The following is a 23,308-nucleotide window of genomic DNA, read 5'->3' as shown; positions in this document are numbered from 1 at the left end:
CAAGCTAGGCTAGCAGTGTGTTGTTGGCGCAGGCGGAGAACGAGGCCAGCCTTCGGCCTCTCCAAGCTCCCCGGGTTGGAAAACGGCAAGCCCCGGTAGTCGAGCGGCTCCCTTCGCCGCTTGATGAGACTTCATTTGGCGGCTGTAGCGGGAGGGGTCTAGCCATATTGTCGATGTTTTGGTTCGGATTAGAGCCGCTATGCGGTTGCATAGCGGGATTTAGTCCTCGTTTATTCTGCAATGGAGCCGATCCGCCACAGACGATAACTTAGTCTTCCAACTTTGTAGCTTCTGCTGCGGTTTACTACACGGCCGCGAGACCATTGCGGTAAGTTAGCTTAGTCGGGAGTCGCGATTGACCTACAAATGTCACCGTATAATGTCTGTTTTGCTCGCAAGAATTTAAAAGGCCAAACCAGTTTGTGTGCAAATAATATTAGAAAGGTCGACACGGCTCCCTGACAAAGGTGGATAAACACGAGAATGTAACGGCTGGTTTACGTTTCATTTTCCCCAAACGACAATGGGGATTCATTCAAGCTCGGTTGACAGAGGTGATGCTTCAGACCATTTTGGAGGTACCTGTAGAAATTGTTTCGTGGGCTTTTTTTATAAGTACTGTAGTAATATTTCTGCACACTTGCATAGCACAATTATTGGGTTAGCTGTTGAAAGTACACGCATGCATGAATATATTCTTGCCATGTGTCTTGGTGAGCATTGTGTAATGATCCATCGTTGTATTTTTCGATTGTCTAAACAATGTCACTCTGCTTTGTTTTGTGCGATGGTGTGAGGTTAGAGCACACGCCTACCTCTCCAAGAGAACTTATCATGAAGTATTTATAAACATTAGGCTTTCCACAAGCAGTAAAGAGGCAGTCCAGACCTGCCTGAAATCTCTTGCCCCTAGGTGTGCATGCGTGCATCCATCGGAGAAGGATTGCTAAAGAGCAATGACTCACGCCCAGAATGTGTTTGCCAAAGCCCCTGCATTTTACATAATTTTTTTTTTTTTTGGTCACAGATCTTTGTGTTTTCCGTAAATGATTTAATTTGCATCATGGAGTTTTGAAGAAATTTCAAAAATGATGGTGGGCTGAATCTTTCCGTTGCGTTCTGGTTATCTTTGCCAAATATTTGTGTGGTTGTTCTAACGTTCCATCTGACTGCTCCCGCTGGCTGCCAAACTTGCTGTGATCTAGCATGTCGGCTTCATGAAGGCTGCCACAGTCATTTGATTCTGTTTTATCAACATCTCTTACAATAGATACCTGTATATGCCTGTTAAAAGCTGCAGCTCCTTAATCATAATGCCTAAGCCTCGTAAAGCACGCAAAGGATGACAGTATGTCTGATCAAATTGTGACAGTCAAACAGTGTTTGGTGAACATCGCAGCATCAGATTGCGGTTTTTGTGCTTTTGTGTAAAGCCAAAAAAAAAAAGATGCTTTTTGTCAGTTGCAGCTTTGATTAGATTGTTGTGACATGAAATTTTCCTGGAAGAGAGGTTGAATTAAATGGCTCTGCAGTTACTGTCCCATCTCGTATATTAAGTAAGCTGCGGTGCCTAAAACGTCCTTTGTATTTTTCCATGTCATCATTCCTTGTTGCCACACTGTGTGTGTGTTTAGGGTTGAACTCATAAAAAAAAAAAAAAAAAAAAAAAAACAAACAACAAAACAAAAACAAATAATAAAATCAAATAAAGTAGGTGGCTCAAGGCATTTTTCCAATACTCATATTGGAATACCCATCAACTCTCTCCACTGGGCATAAACACTGGTTTGTACCTCACTATTGCCTCTTTTAAGCAGAGATCGTGTAAAACTGACATAATGGAAGATCCTGCATCTATCCGCTAGTGACTTTTACACAGAATCCCAAATTGCTGCAGCTGTGCGTGCTTTCACATGGCGACAGCTCAGACCCCGGTGCCAGCATTGCAAAATATCCTTACACACTAGCGTTGTCCAACCTTCATTACGGCTCCGATGCTGCCTTAGATGGCGTAAAATTGACGGCTCAACTTTGTGCTCCTGTTTCAGACTGGTGCTGTTTCGACAGTATACGAAAAAAAAAGCTGAAAAATGCTGACTTTTGTAGGCAGCATAATAGGGCTTCTCTCTCCCTGCAGTACTCATTCATGTTGTCCTAGTTTTACAGTATTTTCTGGGGGAAATTGACCCCAAATAAGAGCTTGACACACAGTGAAACTTTTGGATGACCAGGAGGTAAACTGCACATGTAATATTACATAAACTGAGGTCATTCTCCATGCTGGACTGTTTTTAGCTGAGAAATGATTGATTATTTTTGGCTGGGGCTACACTATTGTGATTGATGTTAGTGTAAGTACATTTCAAACATCATAACACAACTAAGTATTGGCAAATGATCTGTTACCATTTGTAATCCTCTGGAAAACCTGGACAGTGGTGTTTGAATGGTGCAAGCCTCCATGAGATTATTGGCAGGCAGTGAGGGTATGCACATGTGTGAGTGGCTGGACAGGCGAGCGATGCGGCTGAATGCTACAGTATGCAGGCGGGTCAGATTACTGAACGATTAGCCATGCCGGCCCAAGGAAATGATTTTCCACTGTCATAGTTCCCAAGACGGATTTACACAGGCTGACGTTTCAGAGATACTAAATACAGGCCCTATTATTGCACACTGCAACTCTTTGACTGGTTTACCATTGTTTGACTAGAGAAGTCATTTGAATTGGAGTGTTTTGAAGCAAGCGGAAAGGGAAGTACAAAACATGAGCCAACAGTGGCGAAAGTTTGATTGTAACCCTGGAGGTTTACCCTTTACACTTTGGGATAAATGTGTCATCATCCAGTCAAAAAAAAGTGCTAAAACAGGAAACTACCCTCCATATTCCATTGTGACAGACAAAATTTGAGCGTGCGTGAAGGCCTTTGGTGGAATTCAGTTGAACTAAAGCGTTGACCCATAGCGAAGGGATGAAGACTTTGGGAGAGGCTAGCAGCTGGAGGTAGGGCCGTGTTTCCAAGGTGCATTTCCCCCTGAGGCTGGAATCGGATACATTCCAGAGGTTCCCCTATTCAGATGAGCAACTGTGACAAGGGTGTCGTACTTCATCTGTTGGCACATGATTGGAGTTTAAATACTGGCAAGTCAAAAGTTGCGGCGCAATCACCTCTGTTTTGTCTGAGGAGAAAATACATTTTATATCCTTACTTTACGTCATATCATTGTCCTTTTAGTCAGTCTTTTGTACTTTCGCATTAATTAGGCATTATGACCAACAATGACATTAGTTACGCATTATAGCCAACAGTGAGCAATGTGACACTTGGTTAGAACTCTTGGCCAGAGGTCATATATGTATGTACCTCAAGGCCCGAAAATTTGGTTCCTCTGTTATACCCCAAATTAATGAAAATGGTTCTTGTATTGGCATTGAAATAAAGAAAATAAAAAAAGAAAACATCAGACACGCAATTACCACAATGTGTGTGAATCAAAAATCATTTTATTCCAAGAAATTGCAGTGGCTTCTTGACAATCAATAAAAATAGCCTTGAGTGTTTTACTCAAACATTTTATAAAATAGAAGTTGACCTGCAGCACATTTTAGGACCCAACAATAACTGTGGGGAAACTCCACTCTACAGCATCATACTCAATATTTTCTTATGACCAAAACTCACTCGTGCTACAGATCGAGAAAGCACAAGTATTTCAGGGGTTTTCCTGACTCAAATTGAGTACCATCCGGACCATGCGCCATCCCTTGCATGTATTCTGTAAATTCAACTGATTCACTTTATTTTGTAGGAAACATACATTAAGTTAAGAGTTCACATAGGAATGTGAGTATCATCATGTTAAAACATTCATTTATGATAACTTGCATCGGAGAATGATGGACTCATTGCTTGTGCGGTGGGGGCCGCTACGCAATTTTGAACACAGGAAAAACTCTGTATTTTCTCTGCCTGTTTCTATTAGACAGCGGTATGACGCGCTCCTGTTAGATCAACACTTGTGATACGCTTTTATCATCATAACAATCTCTGCAGTCTCATGTTATCAGCTCTGTAACATTTTCAACTTCTTAAAGTAGCTGTGCAATATACCGATACAAAGTAAGCCCTCATTTGTCTTGGAAATGATGTTCCACCAATGAAATCTTGACGTAGCAATCATATATTTATTTTATATTAAATACACGGTATATCCTGTGTGTGTGTGACAGTTTGTGTGTGAATTTGTACTTGTGCATTATTTTACCTTTGTTCAATAAAGCGATTGAAAGTGCACCAGTGAGTTGATCCCTAATTTGGGGCATTCTGACTTTTATGCATTTTTTTTTCCTCCCGGTTCGCATTAATACTTGGCAAAAACAGCCCGTGCATGTAGAAAAGTAATCACTGCAACATTCTGTGACAAAATCTACAACGTTATATGTGCAGCAGTGAAGCTGTAAAAAGGGAAGTGAGGTTTGTGGTTTGACTGTACGGTGTATTATAATGCAATGTGAGCCCTGTATCGGATAATTATTTTAGATTTCTCATGCTGCGACAGAGGGAATACTGTCGTATTTTCTTTTCCTCCCCGGTTGGCTGTCACTGGCTGGGCCACCTGTTTCGAACAGTCATATTAGGTCTGTGTGGCATTGTCAAGAAGCAGTCTTGTATTTGTTTTTTATTCACTTTATTTTCAGCTCAGGACGCAGAGCTAACATGGCATACCTGTATCTACCTGCATATCCACACAACTTCACTTTCGTCTTCGTTCTCTTATCTACATCTCCTATCTTTGTATTCCTTTTACATTGGTGTCCTTTGTGTTCAAATGCCACACCCATGTAAGCCAAGGGTCTTCTAGAACAAGCTGAAAATTTTTTTCTTAAAATTCAACTTCCTGAAAAAGTTAAATTTCAAAATATTCACGCTTTTACTGGTTAAATGGTAAACTGTACACATGAATCACTTTGTCGTTCTTGTATTGATTTTAATTCTTTTGAATTTCTTCACATTCCTTGAAAATGGTTGTACGGATACTTTGAATTTCCTTTATTTATCCACTGAATTAAAAAATCTATTTTATTCATCTAAAATGTGTTTTTAATTAAAAGAAAATTGCCATTCTTTCTATGACCGGATGTATATCCTTACCTGGACATAAAATGAACTATTTTGGAATGTCAAATCGGTTCATATTGCACAATACTACCTTGAAGTGTTTTTTTATTTAGTTGACAAAAATAAGTAGTCAGGAATTAATGGACTTCATCTCAGCCATGCGGATGGACTCTTGAGGTGCAGTGTGTTCGCTCTCTTGGCGAGCTCTCTCCCGGTAATGAACCCATTTTCGGAGATGTCGACCGGCAGTAATAAGAATGCACCACTTCACTGGAGGATATTCTAACCCTGTACTCATCATAAGTGCTATCAGTCATTAGGTATGACTGATAGCGCACACACACACACACACACACACACACACACACACACACACACACACACACACACACACACACCTCTCGTCTCCATTTTGCCATTTAGCAAACTCTTTCCCGAGGTCAGCCTTGTTTGTGGAGATGGACATGTTGTCTTTTCAAACATTGTTGTCTTCTTCCTTTGAATGTGTATTATGGTTAGAATCTTGAGTTGGTCCAAGATGATCTTTTCACACAGTTTGCGCAAGTCACATGATATATAGCTTGTGTGTTGTTGGTTTTGGTCTAATGATTGTTGCTCACCAGTGTGATCAAGGAGGGCAGACAGGTGGGCATGAGTTGGGGTGGGGGGTGTCTGCATGTTTATCCAGTTGTCTAGTGGGCCTGGCTGAGGCCACACATATTCTCTTGCCTCATGTCCTCAATAACGCTTGACATCTTTAGCTTTTCACCATGTTTACATGCAGCCAATAACCCTTTCAAAACCCAAATATTGGCAGTGTTCGGATTTTCTTGAATTGGGAGGGGCTGGTGCTGAGACCGCAGGAATGGTCCAAGATGGGTAAATGGAGGAAAACAACACTTTTTTTTTTGGGGGGGGGCGGGGGTCTTGTTGAGTATTAGCACTTTAACTTGGCTAAAACCTTAAAAAAAAAAAAAAAAAAAGATTTTGCCTGATATGGCCACTTTAACAGTTTTTATCACACCTATTTAATTCCATTCCATTCAATTGTATTACACCAAATTCCAGATCTGTTTGCCTCTTGAAACAGGATCCAAGCTGTGACCTGTTGTCATGGGAAAGACCGTGTTGGCTTTAGAGCAGGTAGAGGTCTGTGCATGCATGTGCGTGTTTACAGAACTGTCATGATTGGCGGGTTACACTGTGAGGAAAATGAGGAGTGTGAACGCTTACACAGCGTGTGTCTGTCAGAGGTTCCAGTTGTACTTCATTATTCTGAGATAATAGACTGCCCGGACATCCATGCAGCATAAAATCTCGTCAGTGTCGAGAATCGTCCCGCATTCTTGAAGGCAGACCAGGACATGGCATCATGGCATCCCACCAGGATGGAGTAAACTTAAGCAGAGCTTCTAGTGCCCAGTGCCCTCGCTTTCCTGTCTCCAAGCCCCAAAGCAGAGCCAGCTGCCACAAAACAGAAAGTCGTCTGGTGTCTAGTTGGCTCCAATCTGTGAATAAATTTGGCTGGAGTGCAACAAAAGTAAAATACTGCAGCAAATGAGTGCTCATGACCACATATAAGAATTGGAGTGGAATGCTTGGGTTTGGGATGTTGTGGCTAATATCTCTTCATTGCATATATATTTTTTAGTGGTGCCTCCATCGATTGGTCACTCAGGATGAGTGGCCGATTTTCATGGAAAAGTACGTGTTCGCTGCATGTCAATCAATGCCTTCACAAAAAACGATCACCCGCAGCTCGTACTTTGCAGCCTGCAGTCAAATAGGGACCAGCCTGCGTGCAGTGTCCCCATAATGTTTGTGCATTTACTGTACTGTCAAGTTGAAATAATGTCCTGGTTTTGTATTCTAAAGGGATGGAAATTTGGATAGTTAATTTTTTTAATGATTCATCAATTAAAGGGAAAAAAGACAGATTAATCGATTTATTAAAATAATTGTTAGTGATCAGCTATGCAATTAAAAAAATATGCAGCTAATCTATGTAATCGGTATCGGCTGATGTCACTCATGGCTGACCGTAATCGACGGTATAACGCGCTGATCGGAACAACCCTAGACTTTTTGTTGAAGTGCAAATATATATCCTCTGTGCCAGGTTGTTGGGAAATGAGCAGGGTGAGTGCAGAGACCATTGAGACCAGAATTGCTGTAGGGAGAGTCGTCACTGCTGAGAATTCATGGATTTTTGAGTACGATCCACAGACCAAATACCAGAAGTAGGGCTGTCACTATCGAAATTTTTTTTTAGAATCAATTATTCCATCGGTTCATTGAATAACCAGCGAGTGTATTACAAAACCCTTTTTTTCATGATGACTGTTTTTTCAAAATTGTTTCTATATTGGCATTGTTTAGTATTTTGAAACAACTATTAAGCAACATCACACGACCTTTTTGAAACTGATTCAGGTACAGGTTGTCATTGTTTTCCAAAGTAAAAGCAGATGTTTGCAAATGTTTTATTTTGACAGACCACAAAAGATAAACAGTCTTCCTTCAGACATCTTATCACAGAAATAAGAACTTAATTACTGTTGAGAGGATTTGGACAGTTTCAAGTTAAACAAAGGCTCTACACGTTTACTTGATTATTACAATAGTTGTTGATTAATTAGATAATCTATGAATTTTCACAGCACTAGCCAGATTCTTCAGTGGAACAGTCTGACGTAAGAAAAAGAGTTGGGTTTGTTTGTTTGTTTGTTGGAATAAATTGCCACACTGGTGTGATGTCAAATTATTTTTGAAGCCTACACAGCTATCATGTCCAGCCTTTGAGGTTCCAGACCAACAGCTGAATAGATCTGTACTGCTTGGTTATATTATGCCATGGAAACAATAGCGTGTGGGTCATTTCCAGGTCCGTTCATAGACTTGAATAACAACTTGACCACAGTTACTGGTATACCTTTTCCCCGTTTTGAATTGTGGAAACATTTGCATTGGTGCCAGTCGGAGGAGGTTTAGCTACTGGCTGCCGAAAGTGTACCCTTCACTGATCCGAGGCGCTGCCCTGTCTGCCAATCCTGTTTTCTGTCTTCCTTTATGGGTGATGTGTTATGTGTGTCCCACTGGATAGGACAGGTGTCGGAAAACCAGAGGCTCAGTACAGACATCCCAGTGCCACCCAGACTGGAGGGTGATTCGAGATTCCAAATGATTGAGCTTTGTTTTGCCAGTTCTGTTCAGGATCTTTGAACACAGTCGTTTGTGTGGGGGTTACGGCTGGTTGCTCCCAGTGGGATGTGCTAGAGCTGAAAGCACTACAGTCTGACAAAGGGGCTTAGAATATATTTGAGAATAGGAGCAAAAACCACTGCAAACCGCCATAGTGACATACACAAGGCCAAAAACTCAAACCATGCTATAGCCCCCACTGTTTAAGTATTTAAGTGCCCGGATATGTTGAGTGAATGGGGACACAGGTGTCTGGGCCGTGCTGTATGTGCCTGCTGACCAGAGGTCTGTTTTTCTGTTGCAGCAACTCGACCCACGCTCCGGGGCTCCATTGCCCGAGGGTGGTCCATGGTCACATTTTGTCCTTCGCTGTAGGCCTGAGCGATTATGAGGCGGGGAAAGAGAACCACTTCAGAAAAATCACAATATAGGCCATTTTATATCACAATAACCACATGTCAGAATACATTTTCAGTTATTCTATGAAACATTATTTAACATACTATGAAAGCTTAGCTTTTCTCGCTTTATTTTGAAGGGTCCTCTATCAAATGAGAAATACATCCCACAGTAGTATTTCTATATAAAATTATTTGATGAACATAAGTCCAATAGCCGACATATTTTTGCACAAATGTACATAATCTAAATAAGAGGAATAAAAAAATGTTTGTTTCTGGCGGAAAAAAAAAAAAAAACCTTTTAAAAGTGATTTCAACAAAATGTCAGTATAATAAGCGTCTGAATGTATTCTTTAAAATAATTTTGTGATAATACTCACCATTAATGTGAATGGTTTTCTGTTCCTCACGATTGCTAAAAATCCAGCAAAACTATCGTAATGAAAGTCATCTTGCCGGGTCCATACGCGAAGTTACTGCTGCCTAGCTTGCACACTGCTCAGTAGCTTGCACGCTTCCTTTCTGCTGTCTCTCGCACAGTATTTTGATGCGAACGTAGCATGGGGTGTGTCAAAGTGCCGCTCTGCATTCGACCGTTTCATCGATGGTATTTTGTCATTGCAAATCAGACACACCGTAGAACTTGTTCTCTCCACAAAGGCGAATCCTTTGGTCCATTCGTCCTGAAGTCTACCAAACTCGTCATCTTTTTTTCTTTTCGCCATTTTATTCGCTTAGGATTAGCTTTGAGCTAATGGCTGAGCGGGTTGATTCAAAAGGGGGGCGTATACCTGTTTCCACAGCAACGGCAACGTTGGCCGGTATCATCCAATCAAAATGGCTTCTGGAGCCAACTGCAGCCCGAACAGGAAATGAGCAGTGAAAAAATCGATCGATGGTTGCATTAATAAACAAGCGAGAATATTTTTTTTTTTTTATCTGCGAGACAGATGCAAAATCATCAAAAGAGCCATATATGGATCGCGAGCCATAGGTTCCCGACCCCTGCACTAGTTGGTGCACAGTCAGCTTTTGGGAAAATTGAATGCGTTTAGGTGCGCCTTATAATGCGGAAAACACGGTAGTTTTTTTGTTGTCACTTGATTCTTTCCCAAAATTGTACAATTCGTTATTTTTGTACCCACCTAGCTGTTCATAAATTTTTGTTGTCGCTGTATGTTTCTGCCACTTGTGTATTTTGGCGAGTTGCGCGCCAGATGTACGGACTTATACATAGCATATTTTAGGTTTTTGCACGCGTTTACATGTCCTTTAAATTGCTGATTACTACTAGTATTCGGCGTTTAAAAGTGTTATTGGGTGCATTCCGTCTTGCCGGTATTTATCGTTGTATCGCCGAGCTCTGCTTCACTCAGCGGGGATCTGGTCAAGAATGGGATCATGAAATTCAAGATGCCTGACAACAAAAAGTTGGTTATACATTACATTAAGCAAGTCCTACTGCTTAGATTCCTCTACCTTTCATATTTTCCATTATCTGTCAGTTTGTCAGATCTGGCCCAGCAAAGCAGGTGTTTGAAGTTGTCAAGACTGTGACTTTACCATTGAGTCCTCAAAGCGATTCATGTGACAGGTACAGAAGGGCCGGAGGGCAGTAATGTGACTCCCACATAGTCCACTGCCTTTCCAGGCTCCATCCTCCACGCCCTAGCTCCCACTTTGTTCCCACACGCAGCCTGTCTCCCCAGTGATGTCACACAGCAGAGGTCGCCTTTGTTCAGTAACAGCCCGAAGGTATTGCTTGGGCCCTGAGAAAAACTCGCAGGGTGCCGCCACAACCCCACACGGATCTCCTTTTGGGAGGGAAGCAGTCTGAGGGAAGCCGCTTCAATGTTTTCAATGGTGGCTGCCTTCTCCACCCTGATGTACTTGTTTCAGTAACCCCTCTGGCCACTCCAGATGGCCTAGCCTCAGAGCAGGTTTATCATAAGCATCCACTTAATATCTGGGCCACAGAACAAACTCACAGCTTCCTGTCTTTCCTTGTATTCGATCACCACGAGCTTGTTCTCATTTTTCTTCACTCCCCCTGTGCAATTGTCTCCGATGCCTTCTCAGCGGTGCCCCGATTTTTATTTTCTTTATTCATCCCGTACGTTAAAAATGTTCAGAATCCATTTCTTTTACCCCGAGGCACAATGAGTGATGGCAAGAGACGGTTGTGGCAAATTAAAAAAAAAAACGGTCTCCCTTGTTTTCTCCATTTGGATGTTGTGGCAATGGCAGAGTGAGCGAACAGCGGCAAAGAGAGCTGGGGGAGCCCGGGGGGGGGACCTTATTTCCTATAGGTTCTCTTTCCTGAGGATGTATGGTGGAATAACACCTTACCCGTTTTTTTTTTCTTTTTTACTCAAATCTCTTGATTATCCCTCCCTTTTCTTTTTTCCTCCCCGCCTCGCATGGACTGCTACATGCCCTAACTAGAAGGTCTCTCTGCTCTTTCTCCCTTGTATGCTGACCTAATTTATTAGTTTGGCTCTAGTGAATCATTAATTGACATTATCTAACTGTTCTTGTAATGATTCAGCTGCGACTCAAGTGTCTGAGACTGTCGCAACCATCGTTACTGTGGCACACACTTGTGTTTGAATATTGGCTTCTTGCAATAACGCATCATGCTCAAAACCTAAAATATTTGCTAAATAGGTGAGCTGTACACTCTAATATGTCATTGTGTCAGAATACAATACAAGGACTAAGTGCATTGAATGCGAATTAATCATGTGCAATGGCAGCAGTTGAATAGTGTTGGGTTGTGAGCAAGGGAGGGACAGAGGGGGAGGTCTAATAGTGGTGGCGAAGAGGAAGAGGAGGGGGTAGGAGGGAGGCAGCCATCGCTGAGCCCATTCATCATGCAAGGCCTGCTGAGATGAGCTGGGGTCAGTCCTGCACAACACAATTACAGGCTGTTCTGGTGCGTTGTGTTGACTGTCCACCGCATTCTGAGTATTTTCTATTGTCATTTGTTTCCTCCGTTCTATATATCGTCAGTGTGTTCTGTTGTGTGTCTTTTCAGTCACAACTCAGGGTTTGGCCACATGATCTGCTGCCTCTCACTTAGCCAATCTGGCTTTGTGTCTTTTAGCGTTATACAATAAACAACCACATTTTTCTTTTTTACGTTTAGGCTGCCAGAATTATATTATTATTATATATTTTTTTATCAGTGCCCCCTTTGATGCCACTCAAACTTAATTGTGATTGACAAGCCTGGCTGACATGGTGGCATGAGATGGTTGTAAGTAGGGCTGAGTTAAAAAAAAAAAATTAATTCTCATAGCTTGATATTGATTAATGAAACCATAAATCCATACATGGTAGAATTTTGCCTCAAGGGCTGAATTTTTTTTTTTTTTTGTGTTTTGTATTTTGTGGTTTACTTGGAAATTTACCCTTGTATTTTCTTACATTTATGAAATACTTGACTTATTGCACTTTAAATAGGAAAAACGTCCCATTTTGTACTAATTTCTATGGCTGTCTCTCTTATGATACAGTTAGATGTGTTCTATTTTGCAACCACTTGAACATTAGCACAAAAACGTGAGGCAGTCACAGAAATGTGAATGTCATGAGTATATGGTGTTTTAGCCTCTTTATTTACACAGCCTGCCCGATGGTTGAAATTGATTTACATCGGTTATTGTTTTGATCAGGTCATATTTAATAAAGCATACATGATTAATGCAAGTGCATTGGGTTTAATTAATGTAATTATTTATGGTCTTCTAAATGCACCAATTTAGAGCAAAAGGGTTCTACTTGCAGCATTGGTTCTACTGAGAATGTCTTCCAAATGAAAGTAAAATTGCTACTCCGTAAAATCCTTCCATGAATTGAAAATCTCACAAATTGAATCAGATTGAATTGATTTTGGAAATCTGAATCGAAGCCCAGTATGAGTTGTAAATCTGTTCACCTGGCCTCCCTGACAGTCCTCTGCAAGCTTTACAGTTGTTTCCGGAGAGCTGTCAATATCTGCATGTTCTAATGTCAGCTGATCCAAACATTTGTATATCACTGTCTTCCTCTCTGGGTGCATTATTCACGCACTGACATTTTCCATGGCAGAAATGCTGCACGTGGTCTAAGAGTGTGAATAGACACAACAAATTTGCACATTCCCCCTCCATTTCAACATCACCGCATGGCTTGAGTTTTTGTCTTCAGCAAGAATGAAGTGTTTCCTTCAAGTACTTTGATTCTAAATACTGCCGGCCATATTTCAACGAGAAATGTTCTGAAAGGGAGATACTATGCAGTCAAATTAACCTACCAGAAAACATCCTTAAAAAATGACACTCTTGATTCCTCGGAATGCATTCTCTGCATAATCAGGCTGCTCAGTAAACAGCCGGTGGACGTTGGGGAACTGGCCTTTTGCGAACATTGCAGCACATTCAAATATTTCCAAAGTTGTTCAAACATTTCTAGAACATTTGAAACGGATAAGGCTCACACCCAAAGGAAATGAATAGTTTGGTTGCTCACTGGGAGGTCTTTTGGCACTGACAAGAATGAAAAGGAAGACCCAAGATAGAATGATAAAATGGGTCAGAAAATGCAGAGTAGTGTCTGGAAGTCATTTGAAACAATGAGCTGCCTTCAACTGGCTCTATCTGTCTCACTGTAAGGATGATTCTCATTTTTGGTTTTCTTTCTTTTGTTTCCGTGAATATTTTGGATATTACCAGAGAGACACCAACCATGAAACCTTCATTTGTAAAAGTGAAAATGTACTCGTACGTTTTTAGATGCCCGAACATGCAGATGCAAACCATTTGAATGTATTCATACATATTAGTTATTGATTGAACCACTTAATAATTATGCTTACAACTTATTTAAGTAAAGGATCAACTTATTTTAAGAAAAATTGAAACTCAGAAGTGCCAGCTGAACCCTCATTGTGGTGCTACTATCCTTTCTTTTACACACACACACACACACACACACACACTCACTGGGAGGTCTTTTGGCACTGACAAGAATGAAAAGGAAGACCCAAGATAGAATGATAAAATGGGTCAGAAAATGCAGAGTAGTGTCTGGAAGTCATTTGAAACAATGAGCTGCCTTCAACTGGCTCTATCTGTCTCACTGTAAGGATGATTCTCATTTTTGGTTTTCTTTCTTTTGTTTCCGTGAATATTTTGGATATTACCAGAGAGACACCAACCATGAAACCTTCATTTGTAAAAGTGAAAATGTACTCGTACGTTTTTAGATGCCCGAACATGCAGATGCAAACCATTTGAATGTATTCATACATATTAGTTATTGATTGAACCACTTAATAATTATGCTTACAACTTATTTAAGTAAAGGATCAACTTATTTTAAGAAAAATTGAAACTCAGAAGTGCCAGCTGAACCCTCATTGTGGTGCTACTATCCTTTCTTTTACACACACACACACACACACACACACACACACACACACACACACACACACACACAAAAGGAACGTGACGATTGACTGTTTTGCGAGTGAGTAAATGTGAAGGTTATTCTACCAAAAAGGGCAGCGACTTAATCCCATGCTGGTCTGCCAAATAATGTGCACTACATAAAGGTGTATTGTTGGGGGTGCGGGGGGTGCATTCTGTAACTGTGACAATATAACAAGGCATTGGAGTATATGAAACATTCAACTCTATTTAATTTGGCTGAATAAAAGTTCTGATATAGTTTGGACATCCCACATAAATCACTTGATTGATTGAGTGGTGCACTCTTGACTCAAAATCCAAACCAGCTAAACTTGAAAATATGAAAACGTTTATCTGACCAATTTGGCCAGTCTGGGGCCATGATTCTTAGGAAAGTGACCACCCTATAATGACAGTGACATTGCAGCATGGAGCAAGCGCCTCACTCGCTGTGGCAAGCATGAGACTGAGCGTGTGATCTGTTTATTGATGTCAATCATCTTGCGTGAAAAGATTTATTGAGCTTACTGTAAACATTAATCGCTGTTCCGCAAGCATACTTAGAAGCACTTTAGTTTATTTTGCCAATAATTTCAACAAATACAATTGGCATATCCAGTTTTTGCAGTAATTCCAGCCATTTGCTGAACATCCAGAAGCTTTTCAAAAATTCGAGATAGTTACTTTGATTTAAGGGGTACCAACCTCTACAAAAAATCCAAAACAAGAGCAAACATCAAGCAAAGGGGTGTGTCTGTAATAGGTGTTAATCTGTGGAATAATTTTGAAACTGACCTGAAAATGAGTGACTCACTTGGTGAGTTCAAAAACAAATTCAAGACAATAGTACAAAAAACTACATCAATCACAATTAAGTCGATATATTTGCTACATTTATTAAATATAGTAATAAATCAGAATTAAATTGATCAATGCAGTCAATGTAGTAATGTAATGCAATATCCATTATGAATACAAGAGAAAATCAACATATATCTGTGCTACAGTGTGTATGTGTATGGTCCCAATACAAACCAAAAGTTGTGTAGTGTGTGTGTGTGTGTGTGTGTGTGTATGTATATATATATATATATTTATCTATTTATACACCTTTCTATATATATATATATATATATATATATATAAGGGTTAAAGCATATTTGTACATGCAGACTTTTTCCCTTTTCTTTTCTGATTGATATAAAAAATGATGTATTTATATATTAATACATAATAAGGGGCAGGACTAGATACATTTTTTTATTTTACTTCTTCCTACTCCTTTGAACATATAATTGTGCTCTATGATGACTGTTTTCCTTTTTTACAATTTTACTTACCTTTACTTTTTGTCAATGTATTACTGTATATGTTAATATGTTCAATCAACAATAAACAAACAAATTTGTTGACAGTTGGGTCAATGTGATTTATACACTGTCAACCCCTAACTAATTACTAAAATTACAAAACCCAGTGTGTGGTTTTGGTCAAACAAGTAGACCATATTTTTTGTTCTTTTTCTTGGTCGATAGTACCAGACCTAATGGAGGCTGTTTTAAATTTCAGGTGACCTTTGAGCTCTTTTATACCCTCCCTCTGCACAATAAACCCATCTGTATTATCTTGGACAAGTTCTAACAGCGTCCCGTAGCAACAGGTTGATGGCTAAATACACCTCCTCATTGCATTGCCCCTCAACCTGCAAAAGCAAAGCACCATGCTCGTCGTCTTGTCAAGTCGCCTTGTGTGTGTCTTGATGAAGCAGCGGTGCACCAGTGACATTTCACTCTACACAATTGTGCTGATAGCAATGATGTGGTGTGTGTGTGTGTGTATAAATCATGATCCCCCCAAAAAACGGCTAGGCTTTGGGCTTTTTTTTTTTTTTTTTTTTTTTTTTTTTTAACTGAAACTGCAGAAAGCGCTATCTTGAAATTGTAGGGCCACATGCAGTGAATGTATGGTGCACACAGCAAATTGACTCTCCTCCTCGCAATTGTTCATTGTTTCCAAGAGTTCTGCGAGTTTTGTAGATTCCAACGATAACCCCAAGACACGTCTCTTTTCACGCATTAGCCAATCACAGTGGTCATTTGACACGCCGCTCTCACACTCATTGGTCTGCCTCCTTTTTTTGGGGTGCTCATTTCCTTCCTTCCTTTGGAGTTAATGTCTGTTGGCAGACCAAACTCATTTGTGCATTAGTGCAACAACTGGACTGAAATGTAGAGCAGAAGTTTGTTTGGTAGTGTTCTCACAATAGCAACATTTGGACTTTAATATTATCCCTGTATAAAGTATCTTGTTATCCATACTAAAATTGTACTGTGGCACAAACCTAAAAAATTAGTAAAAACAGAGAAATCATAGATGGCAAAACCTGGAGCTACAAATTCTTTGTATTTTTATTCATTCAAAATGCTGTTGGGCAATGGAAGCTGAAATAATCATTAAATACAGCTTATTTCATGAATGCAAATGATGTACCCGCATTGCCTCAAATTTTAGGAGCAAACTATGGCCATTTAGTCGCAGTTTGACACCCTGCACACATCTTTTTGGGCCTCTCTGAACATGTCCCTGAAGTTACTGTCCATAACATCATCTGCTGAATTCAAGGTTTCATATGTAAATACTGGCCAAACTTTTTTAAGTCTTCATCTGCACACTGTGCAATAACCACTTAGGAGCTGCATATTGCAGAACTTGCCTCTGCTTGAAAAATTAAATAAGTGCATGTCGGTGAGCTTTTGCCTTCTCTGCTTTCTGTATTTTAATATTACATATACATAACTACTGTTGTTTATTAATTTATTTCAAAATATTGTCCTGTTGAAATTCCGCTCTCACAAATGCCATCCTTTCAGTCACTTGTTTGCAAGGGTAGGCTACTTGGAAGGATGCAGAACCAATGTTGCTCAATATTTTACCGACCGAATTAGACGATGAAATGAAAGTAATTGGAAATTGCGCACATCAAATGGCTTTGTGGTACAATAATGCAGCGTTTGATTTTCCCCTGAGGGAATCTGCGAGGAGTTTTTGACTGACTGGGGCGTGAAGCCACTAGCTCTCAATTAGACGGATGGCAAGTCTTCAGACCGTGCCAATGGAAAATCAGAAGTGCTAAATTAGTGATAACGACATAAAAGAAAACAGAGTAGCTGGTCTCCTTTTTCATGTAATGTAGTGCTTTAATCAAAAGCAATACCTATTGAAGCACTTTGGTTTGTTTTGTCCTGTTCCCTCTAGTAGAATTGTCTTTCTCCTTCTCGCCTGCTGCTAGTGACGTCGAAATTATCTAATCCTAGGCTAGCTGTTCTTGAGTGACCAGGAAGTCATTTTGCCTGAGGGTTGGTCAACTGTTCGGCAGTCAAGTGTTATGAGCCTCTCCGGAGATGGTTATGCAATATGACCGCATTGCTTCAAGGTGCAAGGATCAAATATATTGGGCTTGTGTTGCCAGCCGTCACAACCTACTTGGGTATGTTGTGCTGTGTTAGCAAAAATATTTTGCAGACTCATACTGCGAGACTGCCTGAAGTCTTTAAAAAACATTTTTTGTGTGTCAGATTCTGGCCAACTGCCAGTGACAGCCACAAGCCTTTTTTGCCCTCATATTGATGGCTATTAAAACACATTGCTTGGTTTAAGAAGTCTTGCCGCATCCCGAAGCTATCATTTTCAAATTTTTTCCCCCCCATACTGTCAAAAAGACTCACCTTTATGTTTTGGAAATACAGTCGTACCTTGAGATAAGAGTGCCCCGACTTGTGAATTGTTGGAAATTTAAGATGTTGCTTGGCCAATTTTTGGGACTTGTAATGTTCTCCAAACATCACAAATATGATATCATGATATGAACCTCACGATTCGATAATCATCAGGATCGTGTGAGGAGGTGGTCGATTTATTAAAAAAAAAAAAAAAAAAATCACAATATTGTATGAAGACTCACAGTATTATAAAAATTATATTGGAGGGTCGGAAAAGGCACATTATTTTTGTACATAATAGCAGGGACAAAGAAATAGGCTTCGTCAGTTATTTTATTGTCATGTATTCCTCTTGGCTCAGCAATGCAAAGTATCCTGGTCTTTGTAATCCATAATGCTGTGTTTGGCTGAAGCGGTCTAATTGCAATTTTTTTTTTGATGGAGACGTGCTGCTTTTAATATCTTAACATAATGGCGACAATATCAAAGATAATTTAGTTAGTTTAGAACTGTGTGCTCCATTCATCGTCAGAGTACACATTGCTTTTGTTTTGTTTCTGAATCCGGAGATGTGATGGGATAGAGGGCTAGCTCGCAACCTCACAAGCATGAGAAATACTTGTCTTTTGTGCATCGTCACTTAGCTACATTACATGCAATAGTACAGAATTGCTTAGCATGCCCTTTTTACCTGCATGAATGGGCTGATTATAGCACGCTAAACTAATGAAAGGCAAAGAATATAAAAGTGGCCCCTGCGTTATTTTTTGTATTCCCTTGGAAGAAAGTTTGGAGACACCTGCTGTATATTTCTGTATGTACAGTATATCTGTCTAGCTAGCTACATGACATACCACATAATGTCCATCTCTGTGTTGTTTCACCTGAGGAACAAATTATACAGAGGAGACGTTTATCCTCTGAAGTCTACGAGGTCCTGCATGGGTACATCTGTTCAACCTTCAGCAGACCGGGAGGGCTCTGCATGACTTTGCGTCAGTTATATAAGATGTTAAAAAGAAGGGTGACGACTATTTTGTTTCCACCGTTACCTCCGTTAATCTGAATTCTTCATAAAATCTTTCCGATTCCGTGGAGGACAATCCTGACTGCACAAAGCAAATTTCAATTCCCCGGCTTAAAAATGGGCTTTTTTTTGTGCGCATTAAAATTAGAAAATAGATTTTGTTTTAATTAGTTATAAAGTGCAAAACATTTCAACAAACTTTAGGTCTGAGGAAGAACAATTGATATTAAAGCAAAGATTTAAAGTATAAAATAGCCATTTGGCCTGGATATTGTAAACATACTGTATACAGTGTAATAAAAAGTGTCATTCAACCATGCTGACATTTATTACGCGAGGCAATAATGTGACGTCATCTTTAGTAGACTCCTCTGTTACATGATGTTATCTTAACTGGACGTCTCCATTAAATGAAGAGAAAGAAAAGTGTCGCCTCAATTCCCCATAATAATTCCACCACCTTCCGCATCGCTGCTGATATGAAACGATAAAAAAATGTACCACGACATATTTGTTGCCGTGTGTCGTCTTTTGCACGTGTCACTCAATGCCGTGCTTTGCGCGCATGCATGTCACATTACGGACGTATTCAGTTAAGATTAGATGAGGTGTTTGTTTTGTAATATGAACATAAGAATATAAAAAGAGCGGATTACAGCAAAAATATATATAACTAAATCTGCATCGAGCATAACGCCCAGCTGCTGGGATGAAAACTACATGTAAATGTATTCCTCTGCACCTTGCACTTATTTCCACAGACTGCGTTCAATTCTGCAGAGAGCTTTGAAAGCCGTGGCAAATTCCGCGATCGCAGAATTCAGAATTGACTGTAAGAGACAGTTGCTGAATAGAAGTTTCTAGTCTAGCGGCCATCACTCTACCTTTCTGTGGCTTTGCCCTTCAGTTGATAGGATGACATCATCCCTTCAAGATGAAACTCAACCTTTTCTCCTGTCCATCTCATCAACTTCTTGCACTAATTAGATGTGTGAGCTCAATAAAGTTTTCCTCATACTCACTCCATTAGTTATATTAACACTTGCCATTGCTGTCTTGGCATCATATATCTTTTTATCTATCCTTTGCCTTTCAGTCTGGAAGCCAATGCTTTTTTTCCCCCCCTCATGGATCCGTGTTAACCTAGTTACTGAGGCCCAGCAGGGAGGCCAATCAATTAATGAACAAAGGAGCCCACTCACTGAGCAGCGGTGTGAGTCTGGGTGCTCTAAAAACATAGTGTGCTTGTCTGATTAGATGTTTTTCTGTGTTGTTTTTGTGTCCACTTTATCGTTGTCCAAAGCTAATGCAACTGCTGTTACCTCTTTGGTAAGACTAAGAGCCTTACAGTACCATAATACATCAAACGCATCCAAATATTAGGGACAAAGGCAATTTATTCATGTCAAAGTATAATTACCATTTTTGCAGTCAGTTATTTATTATGACCATCGCTACGGATGAAACGGTATGGACATTTCATGTCATGCATTATACAGTTGATTATCGTGACCACAATGATCATAGTGGTTATCAGTTTAATCGCAAAGTTGCAAATAGCAAAAATCAACATATATTGATGCCCATTTCAATGCATTTGAACCCCCCCCCCCCCCGCGGCCACTTTAGTATTTTTTTATCCTAACATTCTTCCAAAATGCTGATAAACATTGAATATAAAATTGGTGGGTGGGGGGAACAAAAACATTGAAAAATAATTTCTCAAAATGTTAAAAAAAAATACAAATCACAAAGTAATCCAAACATGTGACCGGAACTACGAGTATATGGGGTCCACTGTCAAAACAAAAATCACAGATACACAACAAAGGTGTATTGCAACAATATGTCCTTATTATTTTTAATAAAATCAAATCTACAGTCACCTACATCAGGGGGACCCATTACACCGATCATGATCAACCAGACGTTTGCCAAGGGCTTGTCAGTCGATCCCATGGCATTAACTAATTCACAAGACCTCCCAGTTTTATACTATTGATGTATTTGTACAGTATAAAAAAAATAAAGACTGCCATTCATAATAGATGTCTGTCGACGTCAGCCGGTCATCACCATCCATTCTGAAATTTGTCATTTGATGTACAGGGCAGCCAGTCATATGTACACCTGTCAAATACGTCAACACACATGCGTATACAATGGCGTTATCCCCGCAAAACTATCAAACTTGCAAGTTGCAGTATTAGCCTCCAATTTCTTCTGGCTATTCTAAACTTAATAATAAAAAGTATAAAATATGATTAGAGGACCCAGTAACCCAAGCGAATCCATACAGAGTGGGAAGCGTACTCCCCCCCCCACCCCACCCATTGTTGTTTTCTAAATGCGTTCTTTAAACAACAAAGCGTATGAGGGAAAAGTGGTTAGGATTGCACGACTGTTCGTGTTTTATGTTATGTGTTGGGTTAATTATTTTACTTTATCTTATCTGTTTTGTGAAGCGCTTTGTTACAGCTGCAGCTGTTGTGAAAGCACTATATAAATCAGGATGGATTGTATAGTACTGCATCTGCCAGTGTCCTTTGGCTACACCAAAGAGAGGAAATATGGAGCGGCATTTCCGGGCCGTTGATTAAAAACAAGTCCCAGCAGGTACTGTTCTCCACCATGACTAGTTGGAAGTGTGTTTGTTGCTCACCATCAGCACCTTAAGTCCTGACTGTGCACCCTTGGCTGATTCCATTTAGTACAAGTCATCAGCATCACGTAAGGACAAACATGTGTCCTCGTTGCAAATTTCCCCATTGTGGGACAAATAAAGGTGTTCTTATCTTTTCTTATATTAGTTGTATTGTGCAGTTTGGGTTCATGCATTTATGCAAGCTACACCAGCATACCTGTATATTTTTTTGTGTTTCAAGAAGCAAGCTTGTACTTGGTTTTACATTGCTTTATTTGCAATGAGCACACAATTGTAAGATGGCATTCAACAACAATGTATCTGTACTCTCCTTCATCGCCGTTCTTCTTTCTATGTTCTCTGATCGAGCTACTCCTCACCATAGTGCTCCTAGTGGTGGAAACAATACACCACAATATTGTATATATTCTCTCTCTCTCTCTCTCTCTCTCTCTCTCTCTCTCTCTCTCTCTCTCTCTCTCTTTCTTTCTTTCTTTTTGTCTGTAGATCATTTTGACTTGGTCATTTTATAAGTAGCTCGCATGCTGAAAACGTGGGCGTCCCTGCTCTAAAGAGTTTGGGAATTATAAACGACAACAATCAACATTTATTTTGCAATACAATCTGAATTGTTTCGAGATGCTTAAATAATTTAAATTTATCTCTCTGAATTGTAATGGAATTTAGGGGTTGATAATAGTGCAAATAAATTGACTTTTTTGATCACTGCCTTATTAATGTCGTTACTGAATTAAGGAACATGGCTTGTCATATCATTCGGTAGCCATTTTTATAAATGATTAATGGTCCATTAAACATTTATACACAGCAAAAGGATGAAAAGACAGCTGCATTTTTTTAAAGAATCGTCAAGCCCCACATTTGCATTCATTGCAATTCATTGCTTTTGTTGTCCTTTTTTTTTTTTTTTTTTTTTTTTTTTTAGTTACTATATTGCTAAATTATTCCTCCGTTCAGTTTAGAAAGGCTGTAATCTGAGAAGAAAATGAATTTCGCGTGGAGGGAAAAAAAAAAGCCCAAATGCCCATATTTAGTCATTTTTCTCCCTTGGCAGCAAGCGAGCTTTGACAGACATCCACCCTTTTTTTTCTCTGCATCTCACCCACCTGTGTTGGCTCTGTCTTTCACCACTTCTTCATCCCTCCTTTTGCTGAATACATCTTTTCATCTCATTGAGGCTCCTGCTTTCTTTCCACGTCTCAGCGTTTTTTTTGTTTTTTGTTTTTGTTACATCCCCCAGGTCCTCCCCTCCTCGTTCTATTATCTTTCTTCTCTTCAGCCGCTCTCCCCGTCATCCCATTTTCTTAATCCGGCTAACATCCCCATGCTTCCTTCCCTGGAGTCTCCATTGCTGTCTCCCAGCGTAAGAGATCAGGGAGCGGGCTGTTGTAACAAGCTGTTGAATAATGTAAGCACAGGGCAATAGGCCAGGGTTTCAGTTAACCCTTTGATCTCTGATCACACAGCGGGTGAGGTGGACAGACAAATGACGGGCTCAACAGCGGGAGCAGACACCCCAAAGGCTTTTTCTGCTTCCGTCGACAGCATCCAACCTTCACCTAAACTCGGGCCCCCCCCCCCCTCATTACAAACAAACACACACACACACACACACACACACACACACACACACACACACACACACACACACACACACACACACACCCTGCTTTCTTTATCATGGCCTTTGTGAGCAGCATCACATTGACATCCTTACCCTTG

General features: G+C 40.1%; 1 protein-coding gene across 2 annotated transcripts in view; it reads left to right on the top strand.

Annotated features, from left to right (window-relative positions):
• ndst1a (N-deacetylase/N-sulfotransferase (heparan glucosaminyl) 1a) overlaps positions 1 to 23,308 on the top strand; it is a 53,130-nt gene that overhangs the window by 267 nt on the left and 29,555 nt on the right. The window lies entirely within an intron of this gene.

This window comes from Hippocampus comes, unplaced genomic scaffold, assembly GCF_001891065.2.
Source record: "Hippocampus comes isolate QL1 unplaced genomic scaffold, H_comes_QL1_v1.1 scaffold118, whole genome shotgun sequence".
Classification (NCBI taxonomy): domain Eukaryota; kingdom Metazoa; phylum Chordata; class Actinopteri; order Syngnathiformes; family Syngnathidae; genus Hippocampus; species Hippocampus comes.
The sequence above is the reverse complement of the archived record's forward strand: the minus strand, read 5'-3'. Positions and strand labels throughout refer to the sequence as shown.